The 22,627-nt window shown below is 36.0% G+C and overlaps 1 long non-coding RNA gene across 1 annotated transcript; it reads left to right on the forward strand.

Moving 5' to 3' along the window:
- The first annotated feature begins 4,985 nt into the window (after positions 1 to 4,985).
- On the forward strand, positions 4,986 to 22,350 carry LOC118763963. Its single transcript, XR_004999735.1, has 3 exons — positions 4,986 to 5,070; positions 14,098 to 14,104; positions 22,336 to 22,350. It is a non-coding gene; the product is annotated as an uncharacterized LOC118763963 (long non-coding RNA).
- Positions 22,351 to 22,627: the final 277 nt, after the last annotated feature.

A 22,627-nucleotide genomic window follows, 5' to 3' on the forward strand; every position in this document is an offset into this window, starting at 1 on the left:
ATTTTACACTACGGAAGATGGTAGGGATAATAATTTTTTATGACTTAATAGAGTTGTTGCTGTTTAGTTATGTATTTAGGAAGGGTTGCAATTGACTTATGGAATACATTTATCGATATGGTTGTACATCAGGTAAATGTGTTTGAAAGTTGTGCTTTCTTCGGTTTGTTTGTTTGTTCGCAAACAACACTTATTTTAGTGGTATTGATACCACCGGATTGAATGGTACTGCCCAGATGTCAAAACCATAATGATATCTGTGGGGCAGCTGATGATGGAGATATGTTGGATTGTTGGTATGGCTGTGGAATAGTATTATAATACATCCTTTTGATATATATATATATATATATATATATATAGCAGTAAATGTAAGGTAAGCAAGTTAGGCAAGTTGATATACAAAAAATATTAAATACATCTAAAACAAAAAATGTATGTATGTTTACATATAAAATGTTACATATATTTACATATAAAAGGTAAACATATACATTTTTTTTTAATTAAATGTATTTAATATTTTTTTGTATATCAACTTGCCTAACTTATTTAGCCTTACATTTACTTCTCTACCAGCTCAAGTTTAAACCTCTTGAGCACTATGAAGTGTATTCTATATGGAATATACCTGTTTCAACTGGAACCCTCCCCTGAAATTTTGCACCTTGAGCCTTGAGTAGAAAAGAATATTTAGTTTAGTCAAACGAAAAATTACTGATGTGTTTGTCTCCTGAAGTTAGAAAGATTAAGAATCAGTGCTTTAGGCTAATGACCTGTTGTGCATGCAAATGATTATTTCTAGTAGACACAAAACCATGAATTTTGACGTTAAAATCGACATCCAGTTACTTGATTGATACTTATAGCTTATTGATTCAGTAAAACAGTAACATATATTGTTATTTAGTAATGAATTGTGTTAAAGAATTTGGAGGCTGTCATACAGTTAAATAGGGTTGTTGTGGAGATCACTAGCATCTAAATCTATCCAATAGAAATTGCTGGCATGTGAATCTGCCCAATAGAATCAAATGGAAAGTTGTAGAACTCTCAAGAATGTTCTAGTGGCTTACCGCTATATAAGCAGAGCTGGTAGAGGAGTATTTCTCCTTTTGCCTGCATCTTTTCTTGTTATACACTATTTAAGAGATAGACAATAAGCCTATCTGAAGTATCATTGTGTTCTTCTTTGCGAGTGAACAAGAGAAATACAACAGACATGCAAGCAGTATGCTTCACAGAATATTGCCGTCGTGTGCCTTTCATCAATGAATAAATCTAGAGTTTATGATATAGAATATATATGTATCCAATAGTACTGGAATCTGCATTGGAAGCCAGTAAGGAAGCTTCGTTGCACTTGCACAACATACTGGAGATAGCAACCAAATCTTCCTCAAATCCATCCCACAATATCAAAAAGTTATATTTTACATTGTACACAGTATGTATGATAAACATAAAATAGGATAACACCATACATTGACCACTGTTTGTGTGATAAATACAAGACGAACAATCACAGATAGAATGACTTTTATCTGAGGTATGCATAATCAAGACTGACCTTGATTTAAACAACAATGGTACAGACCACTGGTAATACTACTTATTTCTACTATTCATACTTGTACAGTGTGAAGGTGCTCAAGTTTATGAATGTTTAAAATTCAGAACTATAAACCAAATAGATATAAAATAAAATAAAAATGCAGGGTCATCAATTCTCTAGTTATAAGCTCATGAATTTAATTCCTGGAAGAAGGTTTTTATTTTTATTTTTTCCTCATATAATAGATGAATTAAGATATATTAAGAAAATATAGAAAAGAAAGTGATTCAATTTAAAGGGATAACTGAGGGATATAAAAAGTACTATAATATCATAATTTAAATTTGACAAATTTATGTTGTGCAATTAACTATCTTTTTATCTAGTTACTCTTTTATAATCAATTGTTAAACATATATATGTTTACAATTTCACAATAAAGGTCTGATGTTTGTAAACTATACCTATAATAAGGTTGTTCTCCTTGATTTATGAATTTAATGACCTTACTAGAAAAAGGGATATGAGCATTGCACAAAATTAACCCATCCCCAACATCTGCTATAAATCTCAAATATCTAATAAATCATTTATCTAATGAACTCATTGCTCAACCACAGATTCAGTAATCACCTGGTTGCCTAAATTGCATTTAAGATAGACTGCGTCACTTTTCTGTAAAGTCTTTGTCTTTGCTGAGATAAGAACTTGTAACTCATGAGCAACAAAGACACGTTATCTTATCCACTTGGCCACTTCAACTGTGATATTTTTGCTGGAGCCAAAAGAGCAACAATCAAAGGAAAGAAAAGAAAAAATCTGCAGAAAACTGCTCAATTTCTGGAACATGATAAGTGTTACTGGCTTTTATATGTCAAAGCACTTATCAAACTAACTTCCCTGAGAAACAAACAGCTGTTAAGACAATTCAACAACGGTTACTCTTTATGTCGGACTATTATGGTAAAACTTTCATTGGTGATTGTAGAGAAAGAATTGAACTGTCAGAAAGTATGGATTCTAGATATCAGTGCTGATATCATCTCTAAATCTTGAAATTACAATGAGAGTTAAGTTCATTTGTATTTTTTTGTAATAAATTGAAGATATTTGATCAATAATGAATTTAAATTCAAATGCATTATATCAGTTTAAATCTTGTTATACTTTACCATCCACCTGTCTTAGAAGCAGATAAGGAGAAGGATATATTTAATATAGTGAGTAAAACCATTATGAATTGATATTTGATCTTATGTACTAATATCAATGCAGGCACATGGCCTAGTGCGGAGAGTTGCTCAGCTCATGGTTATAAGCTCATGAATTTAATTCCTGGATCAGGTGGTGCTTTATGTCCTTGAGCAAGGCATTTCATTTCATACAAGTGAAGGTGTGTAGCTTAGTGGGTAGGGTATTCAGCTCATGATTGTAAGGTTGTGAGTTCGAGAGCATGACATTTCATGTTGCTCCAGTCCACTCAGCTGGCAAAAATGAGTAAACCTGTAATTCAAAGAGCCAGGAACTTGGTATCTCTTTCATTCAACTAATGAACCTTACACCTAGCTTAAATACCAATTTTTTTTTTCTGAAGTATAAGATCAATTTATAGAAAGAGATGCATTACCCTTTAGCATTCAGATTACTCAGTAGAACAGAATGGTTATCCATTCACATCGTTTTGAATTAATCATGTATTATTTCATAACTTCAAGATTTTAATAATATGACTGTTTTATTTTTACTATGACATTGTAGGGTAGGTTTGAAAGCCTGAATATGGCAAGTTTGAACAGAAAGCAGGTAGAATATCTGGGTCAGATACAACCAGTTTAAATGCCAAAAGGTTAAAAAGAGAATCATTATAGTTGATTGACTTCATCATCATTAATTTATTTTGTTGATCTTGGATTAAGAAAAGAAAATTTGATACACAAATACATTAAATAAGGTAAGTAAATCTTTTGAAGATAGTCTTTACTATCTTCTAAATCCTGACTATGGACACTTAAATTTATTTAGTATTCCATTTTCTATCCTCTTATTTTTATCACAACAATTCTACAGACACACAACAACCAACTTCAGCCAAGTTTCTAGTTTTGCAAAAACAGAACAGCAATTATTATTTCTGCCTAAGCTCCTCAAATGGGTCTGCCAGATAAACAAAAAGGATTGATTTTATGATACCCTTTTTCAGACTGCCTTGATGACTAATAAAAGTGACCTTATTTTCATGGCTGATGGCCTCAGTGGGCATGTTGGACAGCATTCTGGTGGCCTTCATGGTGGTTCATGGAGGCTGGTTCCCAAAATGAGGAGGGAACAAGACTATTGGAGTTTTGTGATGAAATGACCTAATGATCTGCAACATTAACTTCTGGAAACAAGCCACTCACTTGATTACCTATCAATTTGGTGGCCACACAAGCCAGATTGACTATGTTCTCATTAGAAAGTGGAATAAGTGGTTGCCCATAAATGGAAAGACTTTCCCAGGTGAAGAATGTACTTCTCAATATAGGGTAGTCATTAGCAACTTCCGGCTTTGGGCTAGAAGGACTCCAAGAAGTAAACCAGTCCAGAAAAGGAAGATAGGAAACTTAAGGATCCTTTGAATAGTCAGAGATTTAGAGATGTCCTAATTGAAGCATTTGTCAAGAAAGAGGAAGAGGTACAGATATATAACATAGAAGAGAACAACTTGAAGGTACTATAGGACAGCTTACTGAAGGCCACAGACCAAATTTGTGACATGATGGTGGAACAGTGAAGTAGATAGGGTCATAAGAGCAAAGAACTATACCCAGGTAACTAGAAAAGAAACTAGGTGACAAGTATATTTACCTTGGGGAAAAGCAGAAAGGAAGAAGTTTGTCAATGTTCTGCAGTAAGAAGACCAGAGGCATAAGGTGTTCTTATGGAATGACAATGAGTCAGAGAAAATTATGACATTGTTGGAGTAAAATGCATTCTGATGGATGATGTTACACTTGCACTCAGTAATTCTGTAAAGAAAGAGGCATGGAAGTGCCACTATGAAGACTGTTAAATGTGGAGAATGCATGGGAAAAGAGGAGTTTTCATATTGTTGGCAACAACATGATAGATAAAACAATAAGGGATATGAAGACAGGGAAAGCTGGCCCATCACAGATTATTGCTGAGATGCTTAAGACACCTGATGGAGTGGGATGTAGCCTGGTCACCTTTATGTTTATTCGGGTTGTCCAGGGAAGGATCAAAGCTAACAATTGGTGTGACAGCATTCTAGTCAACTGTTACAAAGGTGATGCTTTAGACAAATAATTACCAGGTAATGGAACAGAGTTTGGTTTTGTACCAGGAAGAACACTATTGATATTATCTTCCTAGTAAGGCAACTGCTGGAGAAGCATTTAGCCAAAAATAAACCATTGTATCTGGCACTTGTTGACATGGAGAAAACCTTTGACAGGGTCCCTCACTTCCTAATCTGGTGGTTGATGCAGAAGCTAGGGTTAGATGAGTGGTTGGTTAGAGCCATCCAAGCCACGTGCAGGAATGCTGTCAGTGAGGTGAAAGTCAGCAATGAATATAATAGCAGATTTTGTGTGCAGGTAGGTGTTCACCAAGGATCAGTTCTCAGCTCACTCTTATTTATAGCAGTCATCCAGACCATAACAGAAATTTAAAACTGGTTGCCCATGGGTGCTCCTCTATGCTGATGACTTTGTTCTTGTAGTTGAATTTCTAGAAGAATTAAGGAAGAAATTTCAGATGTGGAAGCAAGGACTGGAATCAAAAGGTCTTAGAGTTAATTGAGCAAACATGAAAGCCAGCATGAAAGCAGACGAATTACTGATTTCTTGAGGGAAATGGCCCTGCTTAATATGTAGAAAAGGTGTAAGTAGAAATTCCATAAGGTGTATCTAGTGTAAACTATGGACACATAAGCAGTGCAGTAGGATCACAGGTGGGTTATCAGAGAAAGCAGTCTTTGTGTGTAACAGATGTGCATGAACAATGGATACTAAGTGCATGCAAGAAATAGACTTCCTCAAATGCCCAGGGTGATCTTTAGAGGTAGTAGATAGTTTCTACTATCTAGGTGACCAAATTAACAGTGGAGGAGGATGCTCTGAGAGCATATTTGCAAGAATAAGAACCAGCTGGGCAAAATTCAGAGAATTATTATCTTTGTTGGTAACAAAAGGCCTCTCCCTCACAGTGAAAAGCAGATTGTATGGTGCCTGTGTATGAACAGCTATGCTACATGATAGTGAAACGTAGGCTGTGAATGCAGAGGACATGCAAAGGCTTGATAGAAATGAAACCAGCATGCTTTGCTGAATGTGCAATATCAGTGTGCATGTACAACTAAGTGTAAGTGTTTTGAGAGAAAAATTATAAGACACATCAGTTGTAGTGGGCAAGAGAGAAGACTATGCTGGTAGGGTCATGTGATGAGTATGGATGAAGACAGCTGCATAAAGAAGAGCCAATCTTTAAATGTGAAGGGAACTTGTGGCTGAAGTAGACCAAGGAAGACAGGGGATGAAGTGGTAAAAAAATGATTGTCAGATGATAAGCCTCACAAATCAGATGACAAAGGACTGAGACAAATGATGATTTTTCTGTTTTTGAGATGACCTGTCCAACTAAGTAAAATTGAGGCCCTAAAGGCATGTCCTTTATACCTATGACTCACCCCGCCATACACAATCTGTCTCTGACAAACATCTCCACAAATCCCATCTTCCTAACACCTCTCCTCCTTTTCCCACCTGTGTTCACCACTTGCTGTAGACCCCTCCCCTCAACTAGTATTTATTCAATTATCTAAAATAATATACAGCAAATCAATCATAAATATTCATTATTTAAAATTAACATGCATTTAAACATATCATTATTCAAGATTTACTTTAACAGTAAAAAATAAACCAAGCAAATATAATAATACATACTAATATCTAATTATTAATACAATGAGAACAACATTATATTTATATACTATTAACAAGTCTCGCTTAACAAAGAAGTATATAATCTATATATCTATGCTCAAAATCTTATAATTATACATAACAATTAAGCCACCCTCCCTCAGAAACCTACCTGTACACTGTATGTCCCCATCAAATCTCTTAGCAGCAAAAGCATTAGAATATCTTGTGATACTTAGCTAAGGCCAGCCCTTAATGCTCTGAGCTCAAATCTCAGAGATGGAGTTTAGCAGTTTGTCTTTGACAAAAAGTGCATAAGCTCACTCCTTTCTGAATCATAAGCAACGGATATTATTTCTGTTTCTCCTGTGAAACTGTTTAAGCAAAAATATGCACCTGATAGAGGAAGGAAAACGTTGTTATATACCAATGACTAAGTATCATCATCATCATAATAATAATGAAATTATTGTATACAGTGCTCAGGTACACCACAACTTGTCAAAAGTGTGTATAAAGCATGTGCAGTAATGTACAAATGTCTGGGAAGTGAACAGTGTATGAGTCAGATATATGCTTGCATGTGTATGGAGGGGAGAAAATCAGGTGTAGTGTTAGCGAATCTCTGGAAGCATGGAAGTTTTGAAGGATGCAGTGCTCCGACAACTAACAACTGATGCCGGCAGTTTGTTCCATACTCAGCAACTCTTAGAGCGAAAAAATGTTTCCGAAAGTCATGGGAGCTGTGCTGTTTTCTAACTTTGTAAACATGTCCATGGGTGTTAGACAGGTGGAGTTTGAAAAGGTGCTCAGAGTTATTGTTAGTAAGATGGTTAATAATTTTATGGGTGTCTGCCAAGTCAGCTGCCAGACGTCAGAGTTTCAATGTATCCATGCCCAGGGAAGTAAGGCATTCAGAATATGGCAAATGCCTGATGGAAGGTATTCTCTTGGCTGCACGTCGCTGAACGGTTTCCAGATGATTAATATCTTGGGCAAGATAGGGGTTCCAGACTGGTGATGCAAATTCCAAGGGAGGCCACACCATAGTTATATAAAGCCTCAGATAGATAGCTGGAGAGCAGCTCACAAAGGACTAGGTAAGTAATGCCAAGACACCCTCATCATCATCACCGATTATACGTTTCAATTTTGTGTTTAAAAGGCACCAGTTCTATTTGCTCCCCGATTAGCTACGCTACAATGACAACCGGCTGTACTATACCATATGAGGTACGTTGGGGCACACTTTACAATTAAGATTTCATGTAACGAGCCTTTGTTAAACAGGAATAAAGTTTAAATTTATAACCATGCAACCAGTGGAGTAGTAACCTAACTTTGTAACCACTTTATTAACAGTTATTTTTTAAACTTACACACCACACACACACACGTATATAAATCAAAGGTAGTGCAGAAAGAACATAACAAGTGGAAATCAACAAAACACAGCATGTGGATAAATGATAGTATAAAAAAAGGCAAACAGGACAAAAACAAGATACACGTATCATTCGCAGCCTATTTTCTCTCCAGATGTAGTTTCACGCTTGGCTCTAGATATATCAACGCCGAAAGAATTAACGCTAATCTCATCATGGTGGAATTTGAACTCAGAAAGTAATGTGCCAAAACTAAATGCCGCTAGTATTTTTTTTCCCCAACGCGTTCGTAATTCTGACAATCTGCTTTTAAAAATATAATTTGAAGTCACCGCTTTTATATTCAAGGGTCGATACTCTTCCTAAATTAATAAGATTTATCTCCCTTATAACAGACAACCAGATGAATAACGAATATTTTTCTAGTGAAAAATATTATATTCTTTTACTTGTTTCAGTTATTTGACTGTGTTCATACTCGAGCAAATCGACCAAGTACTTATTCTATCAGTCTTTTTTGCCGAACCGCTAAGTTAAGGGGACGTAAACACACCAGCATCGGTTGTCAAGCGATGTTGCGGGGAGGGGGGGACAAACACAGACAACAAACTTATACACACTTATATGACGGCCTTCTTTCAGTTTCCGTCTACCAAATCCACTCACAAGGCTTTGGTCGGCTTGAGGCTATAGTAGAAAACACTTGCCCAAGGTGGCAAGTGTTCAGGGTTCAGTCCCATTGCGTGGGACTGCGTGGGACTGAACCCGGAACCATGTGGTTCATAAACAAGCTACTTACCACACAGCCACTCCTACGCCTATATAAGAATAATGTTCGTTATAAGAATAATGTTATAAGAAAAATTTCTGTTATGTAATAGAATAAAAGCATGAATTGATATTGAATTTACAAAAATAAATAGATAAATAAATAAAAAAACAAAATTGGATTAATTGAAATGATATTTATTATTGATGTCTATTTTATACACTTCAGAGGGATAAAACACAATGTCGACCCAGAAAAATATGAACTCTGAGCTAGATAGCATTAGACACTGAACTAGAGAACATAAAGTGAGAAATTTGGCCTTTTATCCCAGCCCTAACTCCTTCATTCTGACATTATGAAATGACGTCAGGTTGAGAGTTGGAGCACAATGACAAATTTTTAGTCAATGAGTTTCAAGTCAGTTTTTGCATTGCGTTGACTTATTTATTTATTTATTTATTTATTTTGTATCTTGTTTTTTCAACTTTATTTGTTTCAACCATTAGATTGCAAACACGCTGGGGCACCACCTTGAAGGGTTTTAGTGGAATAAATCGCTCCACAAAACTACTTCTAGTTTTATGTCTGGTACCTTTTCATCGATCTCATCCATCTGTCTGTCAGTTTCTCTCTCTCTCTTTCTCTCTATCATCCTCTCTCTCTCTCTATTTATATATATATATATATATATTATATATATATATATAATATATATATATATATTATATATATGGACTAAAACTGAAAGAGGCTCGACCTGTGTGTGTGTATGTTTGTGTTTGTATTCATTCCCCACCACTGCTTGACAACCGAAGTTGCTTTGTTTACATTACCGTAACTTAGTAGTCCAATATAAGAGACTGATTGAGTAAGTACCAGGCACAAACAGAGAAAAAATATACATACACGTGTGTGCACATGCCAAGACAACTAAATTCACTGACAAAGAATTAGTGTGGATTGCTAAGGGTGAAGAAAAATGATTTCTTTCATAACTTAATTGAAATATTCTTTTCTACTCTAGGCACAAGGCCTGAAATTTTTTGGGAGGGGGCCAGTCAATTAGATCGACCCCAGTACATAATTGGTATGTAACTTATTGGCCCCGAAAGGATGAAAGGCGAAGTCGACCTTGGTGGAATTTGAACTCAGAACATAAAGACAGATGAAATACTGCTAAGCATTTTGCCTGGCATGCAAATATTTCTATCAGCTTGCCACCCTAACTTAATAGAAATATTACCAAAACACTTCAGTTATTTAGTTGGACCAATAAATACTGATCAATAATACTGATTTCTAACACCAGAGCAAGGCCTGAAATTTTAAAAGGAGTGTACAGTCAAATGGACTGATTACAACATTTGATTAGTATTTTTTTATTATTAACTCTAGAAAGCCAAACGATACAGTTGGCCTCAATGAGATTTGAACTCAGAATGTACCAGGCAATAACTAAATATGGCAAGATTTTGTTTTCTGATTCTGCCAATCCAAATGACACTAAGCAGCTGATGGGCTCCAATTTGGTACATATACTGCGGAAAATCCAGAACGGAGACAACTGGGTTATAAAATTTGTAGTAAGTTAGCTAACAATAATGTTTTCTACCCAAGAAGAATAAGTAACCCAGGGATAGCAGTGGTGTTAAGAAATTCTCCATGCAACAACAGGGTTTAATGTTCAGTCTACTGTGTGTGAGCTTTCTGGGTGAAAGTTAATATATGGAAATTGTGTGAAAGCCTACTGGAAGGACCTTTCTCATTTTTCTTTTGTAGACTTCTTTGTTTTTTGGTAGAGGTAATGTGTTGCTTGGTTTAGTACAATCATTTGGCACTTGAGTGTCTTTTCCAGAGAATATTCAGTTACAAATACTAGGGCATCATAGACACCGACTTACTTCCTTCTACTCAATCATTAAAAAGGAAAAAGGGAAATGAGCAAAATATTGATTAGGGGTACAAATTTTAAAGACTCTAAAGTTGAAAGTTCTATTACTACTAGAAATAAAAAGATTTTGTCACTGTTCAAAGACAAAAAAACCTTGTAAAATAAAAATGAGAGGTAAATATATCTCCATAGAAGCAGGTGTGACTGTGTGGTAAGAAGCTTGCTTCCCAACCACATGGTTCTGGGTTCAGTTCCACTGCGTGACACATTGAACAAGTTTCTTCTACTGTAGCCTCATGCCGACCAAAGCCTTGTGAGTGGATCTGGTAGATGGAAACTGGAAGAAGCCCATCGTATATATATATATATATGTATGTATGTATATATTTATGTGTGCGTGTCTTTGTGTTTGTCTTCCCCACTGATGTTGGTGTGTTTATGTCCCCGTAACTTAGCAGTTTGGTAAAAGAGTCCAATAGAATAAATACCAAGCTTACAAAGAATAAGTCCTGGGGTCGATTTGTTCGACTAAAGATAAGGCGGTGCTCCAGCATGGTTGAAGTCAAATGACTGAAATAAATGAAAGAATAAAAAAATAAAAGAATAAAGCTTTGACAGGTGTAAGCAACTTATTAATAATCATTGATAATGAATTCAATTGTTTGTTTATTTTTATCAAAATTAATGAGTTCCAAACATGCTTAAGATATTGCAACACCTTCTGCTTAATGTTATCAGTCAGTTATTGTTACCTAAAAAACTTCATGCCAATGTGATCATGATAAGTAGCTTCTACTGTATTTAGTTGTTGTTTAGTCCTACTCAAACATGATCAAGCATACTTTTGATTAAAAGCATTCCAGCTTTGACCATCCCATCTTTTGAAGGTTATCTTGGTCTGCATTACCTAATGTGTTCTAATTTTTAAGATGGTAAGATTTAGAGAAACAATGTAAAGGCACCCTTGACATTAAACATAAAAAGATAGATATTCACTTGAATACGAAACAAGTCTATCACAGGTAACAAGTTCTAAAATATTTGATCTTATGTCCATTTTCTGGACATAAGATAAAATAAGAACAATGACATATGAGTGAAGAATATTTATAGTGAATGTGTTTACTTGGCAAGGCAAAAAATAAAAATAAAAACGACCATCCTCAAATATAACATGATATATTTTTTGTAGCTGGGAAAAATGATTTGCTCAATTGATTTTAGTTTTGGTTAACTTAAAAGTGTATACAACTATGTGAAGGAAGTTAATATGTGGCAGAAAGCCAACCTGTTGAGTCAATTCTTTCCTTTTCATCAGTTTAGAACAGGCATAGCTATGTGGTTAAGATGTTCACTTCAGAATTATGTGGTTTTGAATTTGATTTCATTGTAAAGGATCAAAGCTTTTAGGGTGAAATTTGGTAGACAGAAACTGTGCAGAAGCCTGTTGGTGGAAGGAACCATTTCTGTTCTTAGGTACAAGATTTAATACATTAACCTGTGTAATATTATCTCCTGGCCTTTGATGCCTTTATTGGAGCCCATTCTGTTGCCAGCATCCGGACTAGATTTCTACTCAGAAGATAACTTCCTCCCAGCTCTCTGAACTTTGCCCAGGCTATTCTTACTCTAGCAGTTACACTTTCGACACCCCCACCCCCACTACTGACTTGATCACCTAGGTAACGGAAACTATCAACTATTTCTAGTTTTTCTCCCTGGAATGTGGTGGAAGATGGTCTCTGCGCATTTTCAGTGTTTATTGCACCAGAGCATCTGCCACATACAAAAACTATATTCCTAGTTAGCCTTCCTTTGACATTGCTGCACCTCTTATGTGTCCATAGCTTACACTTGGTGCATCTTATAGAGTTCCTACCTACGCCTTTTCTACAGATCGAGCAGGGCCATCTACCTGAAGGCGTTTGAGATTTGTCTACCTTCCTACTTATTAGAACTTTGGTTTTAGCTAGATTGACTCTGAGGCCCTTTGATTCTAATCCTTGCTTCCAAACCTGAAACTTCTCCTCAAGTTCTGATAGTGATTCAGCAATTAGAGCAAGGTCATCAGCATAGAGGAGCTCCCAGGGGCATCCTGTCTTGAATTCCTCTGTTATTGCCTGGAGGACTATGATAAATAGGAGGGGGCTGAGGACTGAGCCTTGGTGGACCCCAACCTCTACCCGGAATTCTTCACTGTACACGTTGCCAACCCTCACCTTACTAACAGCGTCCCTGTACATGGCATGCACAGCTCTCACTAACCATTCATCTATCCCTAGTTTCCTCATTGACTACCAGATAAGGGAACGGGGGACCCTGTCAAAGGCTTTCTCCAAGTCAACGAAAGTCAGGAACAGAGTTTTATCTTTGGCTAGGTATTTCTCCTGCAGCTGTCTCACAAGAAATATGGCATCGGTGGTGCTTTTACCTGGCACGAAACCAAACTGCATCTCGTCCAGGTTGACTCTCTCTCTAATCAGTTGGGCTATGACTCTTTCCATAACCTTCATTACTTGATCCAACAGCTTGATACCTCTGTAATTATTTGTATCTAGGGCGTCACCTTTACCTTTGTAGCAGTTGACTATTATGCTACTACACCAGTTATTGGGTATGACTCCTTCGTGTATCACCTGGTTAACTATACGGGTGACTAGGCTATAGCCGACACTGCTAGATATTTTGAGCATCTCAGCAGTAATTCCTGATGGGCCTGGGGCTTTCCCTGTCTTCATGCTTCTAATTGCCTTAACTACCATGGAACTGTCAACTTGGATAGCTGGTCCCTCTATTGGGTCGACATTCGGCAGACTCTCTTTATCCCATTCATTCTCTTTGTTGAGCAACCTTTCATAGTGGCATCTCCAAACCTCTCTCTTTGCATCCTCATTTAGCACAAGTGAACCATCATCCATGTGAACACATTTCTCTCCTACCACATCACAATTCTCTCTCACACACTGTCTTGCAACACGAAACACCTCAAGTCTTTGGTCCTCACAGCGCAGAACATTGGCAAATTTTTTCTTATCTGCTTCCCCTCTGGCTAAATATACCTGTCTCCTAGCTTCTCTTTTCGCAGTCTGATACAATTCCCTACTACCACCATTCCTCCAGTCCTTCCAAGCCTGTCTTTTGCCTCTAATAGCCCTGTCTACAACATTGTTCCACCACCACGTTACCCTGGGATGAGATGGGACTTTGCTCCATCCACAGATCTGGTCAGTGGCACTCAGCAGATTGTCCCGTAGAAACCTCCAGTTGGTTTCCACATTATGTGATGCCATATCCCCTTCTATTTCGTCGAAAGCTTCAAGTAGGACTTCTCTAAATCTCTGTCCATTTACAGGATCTTTAAGTTTCCAGACCCTTCTCCTCCAAGCTGGTCTTTTTCTGGGCAGCCATTTGGCCCTGATCCAGAAGTCGCTAACTACTAATCTATGTTGAGGAGTACATTCCTCGCCTGGAAAGGTTTTGGCATTTATAAGTAGCCCTCTTTCCCTCTTTCTGGCGAGGATGTAGTCGATCTGGCTAGTGTGTCTGCCAGAACGGTAGGTGACTAGGTGAGAGGTGGGTTTCCTGAAGTTGGTATTGCAAATCATAAGGTCATTTGCATCGCAGAACTCCAGCAGCCTGGTTCCCTCCTCATTGCGAGAACCATAACCGTAGCCCCCGTGTATGCCATGGAAGCCCCCGACATGCCGTCCAACATGTCCATTGAAGTCACCTGCCACGAAGAGAAGGTCACTGTCATTTGTCAACGGGGTAGTCTGTAATAGGGTGTCATAGAATCGGTATTAAATGAGAAAAAATTGAAAATTGTGGCATGTCTTTTCCCTACAAATATCAGTGATGTGAAATATATCTAAAATTGGATTGTAGGCATGGATTATCAAAAACTGGTGACTGTACTACAATGTCTGCCACAAGTTGTACAGAATTAAGATTTCTCTATTTGCTATTATACTAATTGTTGAAAGAGTATGTGACCCCCGCAGTAAATCACAAAGTCACTTTCAATCAAATTTAAATTGGAAAAGGAAAGAGATGAAGCTAAAAACTGAAAAGTATTTACAAATGGATATATAGACTCATATGTGTACAGATTTAGTTTTGTTGTGTTACTAAGGCCCATGAGTTTCTGCCTGGACATGTATTTTATTTACAATTCAATAATTAGCTTTTTACTATCACCAAAGGAAGAGGTGAATAAATTCTGATGAATTGTAAATAACAATGCAATTCATTGATTCGATCCTTATCCTAAGCTACCACATGGGTCTAATTTCATGGGTCTAATTTCACAGCTTGGCTGTGAAGTATGATCCTGTATATTTGTAAATTCCTAACTCATGTCCTACTGATGCTCTGATAATTCTGCAATGTATTTAGTTCTAGTACACCATTATCTCAGCTGTCTTAATTTCTCAAAGTACTCATAAAACAATGAGAACTTTCATATTAAGTTTCATTGTCCCGTAAATAGCATATGGGTCGGTGATATTTAGACTCTTGCATTTCACCCACAAATATCTACAGCAGAGAGCCAATACAGAAGATTTTGGACGGTCTGAAAATATTCACAAAAGAAAAAAACTTTACTTTATTCCTGCAATGATAACTGAATAAAAATAAATAAATAAAAAAACAAATTGTAATCACTATGCTTGAAACTGAATATAATTATCAGACTAATATCTGGAACAGAAGAAAAATTCCAAAAAAGAGCGAGAGAAATCTGAACAAGGGAGGTAACTCTTATTGGCTAGGACATGGAGTAAATCCTATTTCTTTAGAATTTATAAACATTAAAGAAATTCTTTTTATGAAATTGGAGAATGAATGATTTTGTTTGACGCTTCTGCTTTTTCAAAGAGAGTACGTGAAATAAAATCCAGTTTCAGTTGAGAATTGAAAGTGGGTAGTTGAGGCCAAAAAAATTAGTTTACCTTTAGTTTACAGTTAAACCTACTACGTATTGTGATTGAAAAAAATTTAATACTTTGTACGGTGATATGGAAAGAAATATTTTTGCTGGGGTAAATGAGCCTTGTAGTACTTCAAGAACGTTTCAGCAAACAACGTTTGAGATCCAGGTATACCTTTCCATTCTAGCATGGGTTAGACAGGGTTTTCTAAAGCTCTGTTTTATGGTCAGATATCTTTGTTGTTGACACCCACTTTTAGCCAACTCTTATGACACACAAGGATGCAGTGTATCTGTTCTGAAATTATGATACAAACAGCAATACATCGCATATATTACTACTAAATATTTTGGTAATTACTGAAGCAAATGTCCCAGTACATGTGATAATTACCAGCCAGTAAGTACGTTTGTGTAATTGTCGTATGTGCATTAATTATTAAATGCTATTTTTCAAAAAAATGTTAGTATTTCAAAACACAAACCTTTATTATTTGACATGTTAAATAATTTCCATCGACTTTTAGGTATTTAGTTATGTCGTATCAATATTGGAACAGTTATTTCGGAGATAACTTTTAATTTATCAATGATTTGGATTGAATGATAAACAGTAAAATTGACCAAGTGAACTTTAAACTTAGAACAGAGGTATAAGATGAGAGAGAGAGAGAGAGAGAGAGAGAGAGAGAGAGAGAGAGAGAGAGAGCTAATCAAGGAAGTGTAGAATTCTCCTTGCTTCTATTCATTCTTTTAGTCACTGATGAGCATTCAGATATGTATGTTTATAATTTTTCTTTTCTCAATGTTAGACTTACCCAACTAGAAATAACAGATAATTAGCTTCCACATCATACCTTACCATCTTAAAAAAATAGTGAAGGACACACTGGACAATGTAGTTCTAGATATACTATGCCTGGAAAAAAAAAATAAACAAGACAGTATGACTGGATTTCTTTTAATCACAGATCACTCAAAAACTATCCTGGAGTGGGTACGCAATCAATAACAACAGCAATAAAAGCAACATTAATTTCTTCAATATTTGCCATTTGAAATTTGTGTTTAAGAAATTCTTTGATAAGCAGTAAATAAGTGTCCAGTTTGTTTCATCCAGTCTGATTCATCATGTTCATGTCAAGTCATGTATTGTCTGAAAAATAAATGTCCAACACTTTTACTTCAAAGTAGTTATTATGAATATCTAAAGATTAATAGGTGCAGGTGTGGTTGCATGGTAAGAAGCTTGTTTCCCAACCACATGGTTCTGGGTTCAATCCCACTGTGTTCACATTGGGCAAATATCTTCTGCTATGGCTTTAGATCAACAAAAACCTCTTGTGTGGATTTGGTAGTGGATAACTGAAAGAGGCCTGTCGTACATACGTACGTACGTATGTATGTATGTATGTATGTATGTATGTATGTATGTATGTGTGTATGTATGTATGTGTGTATGTGTGTATGTGTGTGTGTGTGTGTGTGTGCATGATTTTTCTTTGAGTTGAATCTAAGTTCTATGTATGTATGTATGCATGTTATTATTCAGTTTTATGTCAAGATTTCTTGCCAGTAGAGAAAGAACCAGTTTCTGACCTAGAACCAAGATTCCTTCATTAGAATTTCAACAACATCAACAAGGTATTTTTATATGTATTGTACATGTGCAGATTTGTATGTTTTCTTTTATGCATGTATTCTCATCATCACCATCATCATTTAACGTCCATTGTTCATGCTAGCATGGTTTGGACAGTTTGACTAGGCTGGCACACTGGAAGGCTACTCCAAACTCCAGTTTGCTCCAAGAGTGTAATGGGTGTGCTTTACGTGCCACCAGTATGGGTGTCATTTGCATGACACCAGTACCAATTTGTGTGACATCGTGTCTGCCATGACTATGATTTTGCTTGGCTTGATGGGTCTTCTTCTCAAGCATGACATAATGCCAAAGGTCTTGATCATTGCCTCTGTGAGGCCCAATGCTCAAAAGGAACTCAGCCATCTTGCCTCCGCGAGACCCAACACTTGAAAGGAATTCATCCACTTTGCCTCCATGAGGCCCAATGCTCAAAAAGAACTCAGCCACCTTGCCTCCATGAGGCCCAACACTTGAAAAGAATTCAGTCACTTTGCCTCCGTGAGGCCCAATGCTCAAAAGGTACTCAGTCACCTTGCCTCCATGAGGCCCAATACTTGAAAGGAACTCAGCAACCTTACCTCCATGAGGCCCAACACTTGAAAAGAACTCAGCCATTTTGCCTCCATGAGGCCCAATGCACAAAAGGAACTTAGCCACTTTGCCTCCATAGTAAAAAAAAATTCTGTCCTACTCATGCAAGCATGGAAAAGTTTTTTTTTTCAGCTATTCTTTCTTCATCTCTCTTATTTGTTGGCACTATTAACCAACTGTGAAGGTATGTGGCTTAGTGGTTAGGGTATTTGGCTCATGATTGATGTTGTGAGTTCAATTCCTGGCAGCACATTGTGTCCTTGAGAAAGATACTTTATTTCACATTGCTACAGTCCATCCAGCTGGCAAAAATGAGTTGTACCTGTATTTCAAAGGACAAGCCTTGTCATATTCTGAGTCATGCTGATTCTCCCTGAGAAATATAAAAAGGGTACACACGTGGAGTGCTTAATCACTTGCACATTAATTTCATGGGCAGGCTGTTCCATTGATCAGATCAACTGAAACCCTTATTATCACAGCTGATAGAGTGCCAATATTAACAACCATTTCTATGTGTGATAGATGGGAGAATCAGTAGACCACAGGTTGCAAATCTTGCTGAGGTCAGCTTTGCTTTTATTTTTTTTATCTTATGGTCAACAAAATGTAGTACCAGTCAAGTATTGGGGTAAATATAATCAACTCTACTTTGCTCTTTAAAAATATGTATCCCTCTGTTTGTAGTAGAAATTCAAATTGAGTTGCTTGTTCAGATATCTCTAGAGTTGACTTTCCTTTTATCTTTTCATAGTTGATAAAATAAACATCAGTTAATATTGTCTCTTGAAAGTTGTGTCTTGCGTCAGGGTCAGAAATCACTGTCCATCACTCCTGATATGTTGGTCTTACCAATATATTTTGGATTGTCCGTATTCAGTCCACAGCAGAATAAAGGCCTCAGCATATTTTCTCCACAAAAATATTGCTTGAGATCATACTGGTTTGATGAGCCTACTCTACTACACTAGCTCAACATGGCTTGGCAGAGGGATGTTGTTCTTCATTTTTAAACTCATACCCAATAGTAATTAAGTCAATTACATCAATCCCAGTGCTTAACTGGCACTTTTTTTTTATCAATCCTGAAAAAATGAAAGGCAAAGTCAACCTTGGCAGAATTTGATCTCAGAACATAAAAATGGATGAAATACCACAAAGAATTTCGTCCGTGAGCTAAAAATTCTACCAGCTCACTACCTTCATCAATTTCTTTAACCCCTTCTAAAAATGAACAACATGACCAAGACACTATAAGGTCTCACTGAGAGCTAGGTATCCCAATTATTAGGGATCTCTTTTAGAGAATAATGTGTATCCTCAGTGTAACCATAAAGGCATCACAAAGATTAACTTTCACTTCAGAGTTGGAAAATACTTTAGTCCCTAAGAGCAACTAACACTTTACAAAGCTCTGGTAAAATCTTGGGAGAATCATTAGCATGGTGGGCAAAATGCTTAGGGGCAATTTATCCATTCTGTGTTCAAATTCTGCCTAGGTTGATTTTACTTTTCATCCTTTTGGGATCGATGAAATAAGTACCAGTTAAGTCCTGGGGTCAATGTAATTGACCCACCCCTTCCCCAAAATTGCTGGCATTGTGCCAAAATTTGAAACCATTGTTTCCATATCTTGGATGGTGCTGCTACTATATCCATATACATCCTCAACTACATTCCAAGAAAGGGTATATGAAATTTCTTACCATAGATATGCTGTCCCTTTTCTTTCTTCTTTTAGTACAATTACAGCAGTAGCTTTGGATGGTCTCATGCCACCTCTACTTGGGAGAACTCAAATCATTCATTATTCCTATTGTACCCACTTTCCCCATCTCTTGCATTAGCCACTACACCAAGCCTTCTCCAGAATGGTAACTGTTGTGGAAAGATTCTGACCATCCTTAAGTGACTAAAGGTGGACTGACTCATTGTTATAAAATAAAGAACTGTGAGCGATTGGGCAGTTTGGTTGGTAAGCAGTTCACTGTAAGCCATGGTTGAGAGCGTCTCATGCAATAGTAATCACATTGCATTGTGTAAATACTTTCTTTCCCTCCTGCTTCATTAGATTATATATCCAACATAAAAGGATATAAAAGTGGTGATGAATATTTCAAAGCTTGCAATGGACATTAAAATTTATTTTTTTGTATGAAACCAAAGGAAAAATTTTAACCTGGAGAACTTATTGGCCTCCATGGTGCAGTTGCAACAGCAACAGCAGTAACAGAAGCAGCAACTACAACAGCAACAATAACAAAACTAACAGATGCTGGAATTAATGTTGAAGAAGTCTAAGAAGTCCGCATATTTTCAAAGACATGAAGAATTATTCAAAGAGTGTAAAAGTTGGTCCAATGAGAAAAAAGTATAATTACTTTTAAGAAAGTTATCCCCCACTGAAAAAAGCCAGGTGAGATTTGTTTCAATGAAACAATTAATTTTTTATCGAAAATTTTCAGTGAAAGAAGTTCTCTGTTCAATACTCACTGGCAATGTTTAAACTTGGTAAAAAAAGTTGATGAAGATTTCGTCACCTATGCCAAACTGGTTAACAGAGAGTGTGATAAATTCAAACTGAATGAGGTGATTTGGACATGTTCAAGTGTTTAATTTTTGTTCAAGGGTTTACTGCAATCAAAGATGCAGATATACATTCCTGGATGTTAACAAAACTAGAAAAGGACCAAACTTTAACTCTGCAGGCAGTAGCAGAGGAATGTCAGAGGATTATTAATCAAATACAGGATGTAAATAAAACTGAAAAGAAAAATTGTTCTCATGTTTAAGCATGTCAACCACTATCAGATAAGAAACAAATGTCAAGACTGAATCCATGTTATGGTGCAGTGGTCTACATTTTAAAAATAACTGTCTGTTAAAAATATAAAATACTTCTAGTAAGGTAAAATAGGGTATAAAAATAAATGGGATATCAGTGACAAAAAATGGGTTATCGGTGACAAAAAATGCAAACAAGACTCAAAGGAAATTTGTATATGTAAAAATTAGTAACACAAACGTAAAGTTACAATTGGATACAGGTAGCAATACCACGATAATTAATGCAGATGCATGGAAAACAATTGGGAGACCTAGATTAATTGAAACTTTGAAAATTGACCATGGTGTTTCAGGAAAAAGATTATTTTCTAAGGGTGAATTGCTAAGTGACATTACATTTCATGACAAAGCCTTAAAAGTAAAACAAACTTATTCAGAACTGACTGGATCGAATTATTTAATTTATGGAACTTCCCCATAAATCTTTTCTGTAAAAATGTGAATAGTTTTTCCACCAGCTGTCAAACAAATTGAAAAAAAAAATTGTGTTTTTCTCAAGTTTTGTCTGATGAATTATGTCTGTGCACCAAAACAAAGGTGAGGTTCGAAATAAAAGAAAACACCATGCTAACATTTAAATAAAAACTAACTGTACTATATATAGCATTAGAACAGATAAACTTAGAGTTTGAGAGATTAGAAAAAATTGGAAGAATAATATTCTGGTAAAAGGAAAAAATGTTGAACATAAAAGACATGTCAACCAGCTTAAGAAAAGATTCATGGAAAAATATCCTCATGGAAGTATTGTATGACATGTTTGAGGTACCAACACCCAAACAATTTGAAACTACACATTCTAGCACCAGAAAACAGAAAATAATGGAAACACTGGAATTGAACCCTAAGTGTAAGAGCTATTACAACTTGGGGTGGAGTTCAGTTCTCAAGTAATTAAAGGTGGACTGACTCATTGTTATAAGATGAAGAACTGTGAGTGATTGGCAATTCAGTTGGTAAGAAGTTCACTGTGAGCTGTGGTTGAAAGCTTTGAGTTTTGTGTAATAGTAATTGTATTGTGTCATGTAAATACTTTCTTTCTCCACTGCTTCATTAGATTATATATCCAACATACAAGGATATAAAAGTAATTCTCTGAAATTCATTTCTCTGTGCATGTTTTTCCTGCAGATATCAACTTGGAACTTTTAAAGAAGAATGTTAATAATGATCCCATCAGTCTTGGAGAGCCTGCAAAGGCAGTAGCAGTGGCAGCCACTGACAACAACAACAATTATTTCTAGAATAGGGATAAGTCTTGAAATTTGTAGGACAGCCATCAGTTGATAATATAAATTCCAGTACTTGACTTGTAAAGTTGACCTTAGTATAATACGAAGAATACAACACTAAGTGTGCATAAAACAGGTATGTTATTTTAAAATATTTCATCTTTTGAGTAAATATTTTTTAATGACTATTATTATCCTATAGGGAATTTCAATTTCTCAACTATTGATTTAAATATTACTGTCTCTTTTTATTCGCTGTTAAAAACAAAAATGATTTATCAGCTTTCTTTTTATAATTATGTTTCAAAAAATGTTTCACTTAAGGAATTATTCCTCACAAACAATTTTTATTATTGCTTTTCTTTACTTAAGTATCTGAAATAGAGAGAAATTTCAGGCAAACTGGGGCTTTGACCAGGTTTTTATGGATTATTGGCATTTTCATTTCAATTGTGATGCTAATAACCACAGGAAATACTTTCTATGGATACCACAACTTCCTTCAGGCCCTCAGATTTGAGCTTTGACAAGAAACAAATAAAATTCCTCTATTTGCCAGCTGTCCAACCCATGTCAGCATGGAAAATGAATGTTAAATGATGATATATACATATATATATTATCCAACCAATGCTTGTAAGGAACATGGGCACTAAATGAAGAAAATGATATATATACATATATATTATGTGTGTATGCATGTGTATGTATATGTGTGTCTATGAATGTATGCATGCATATATATATATATATATATATATATATATATATATATACACACACACACATGTATGTTTCTATGTATGCACACACGCATACATACACATACACAGACAAACAGACAGGCCTTC

Source organism: Octopus sinensis, linkage group LG6 (genome assembly GCF_006345805.1).
Source record: "Octopus sinensis linkage group LG6, ASM634580v1, whole genome shotgun sequence".
In the NCBI taxonomy this organism is placed as follows: domain Eukaryota; kingdom Metazoa; phylum Mollusca; class Cephalopoda; order Octopoda; family Octopodidae; genus Octopus; species Octopus sinensis.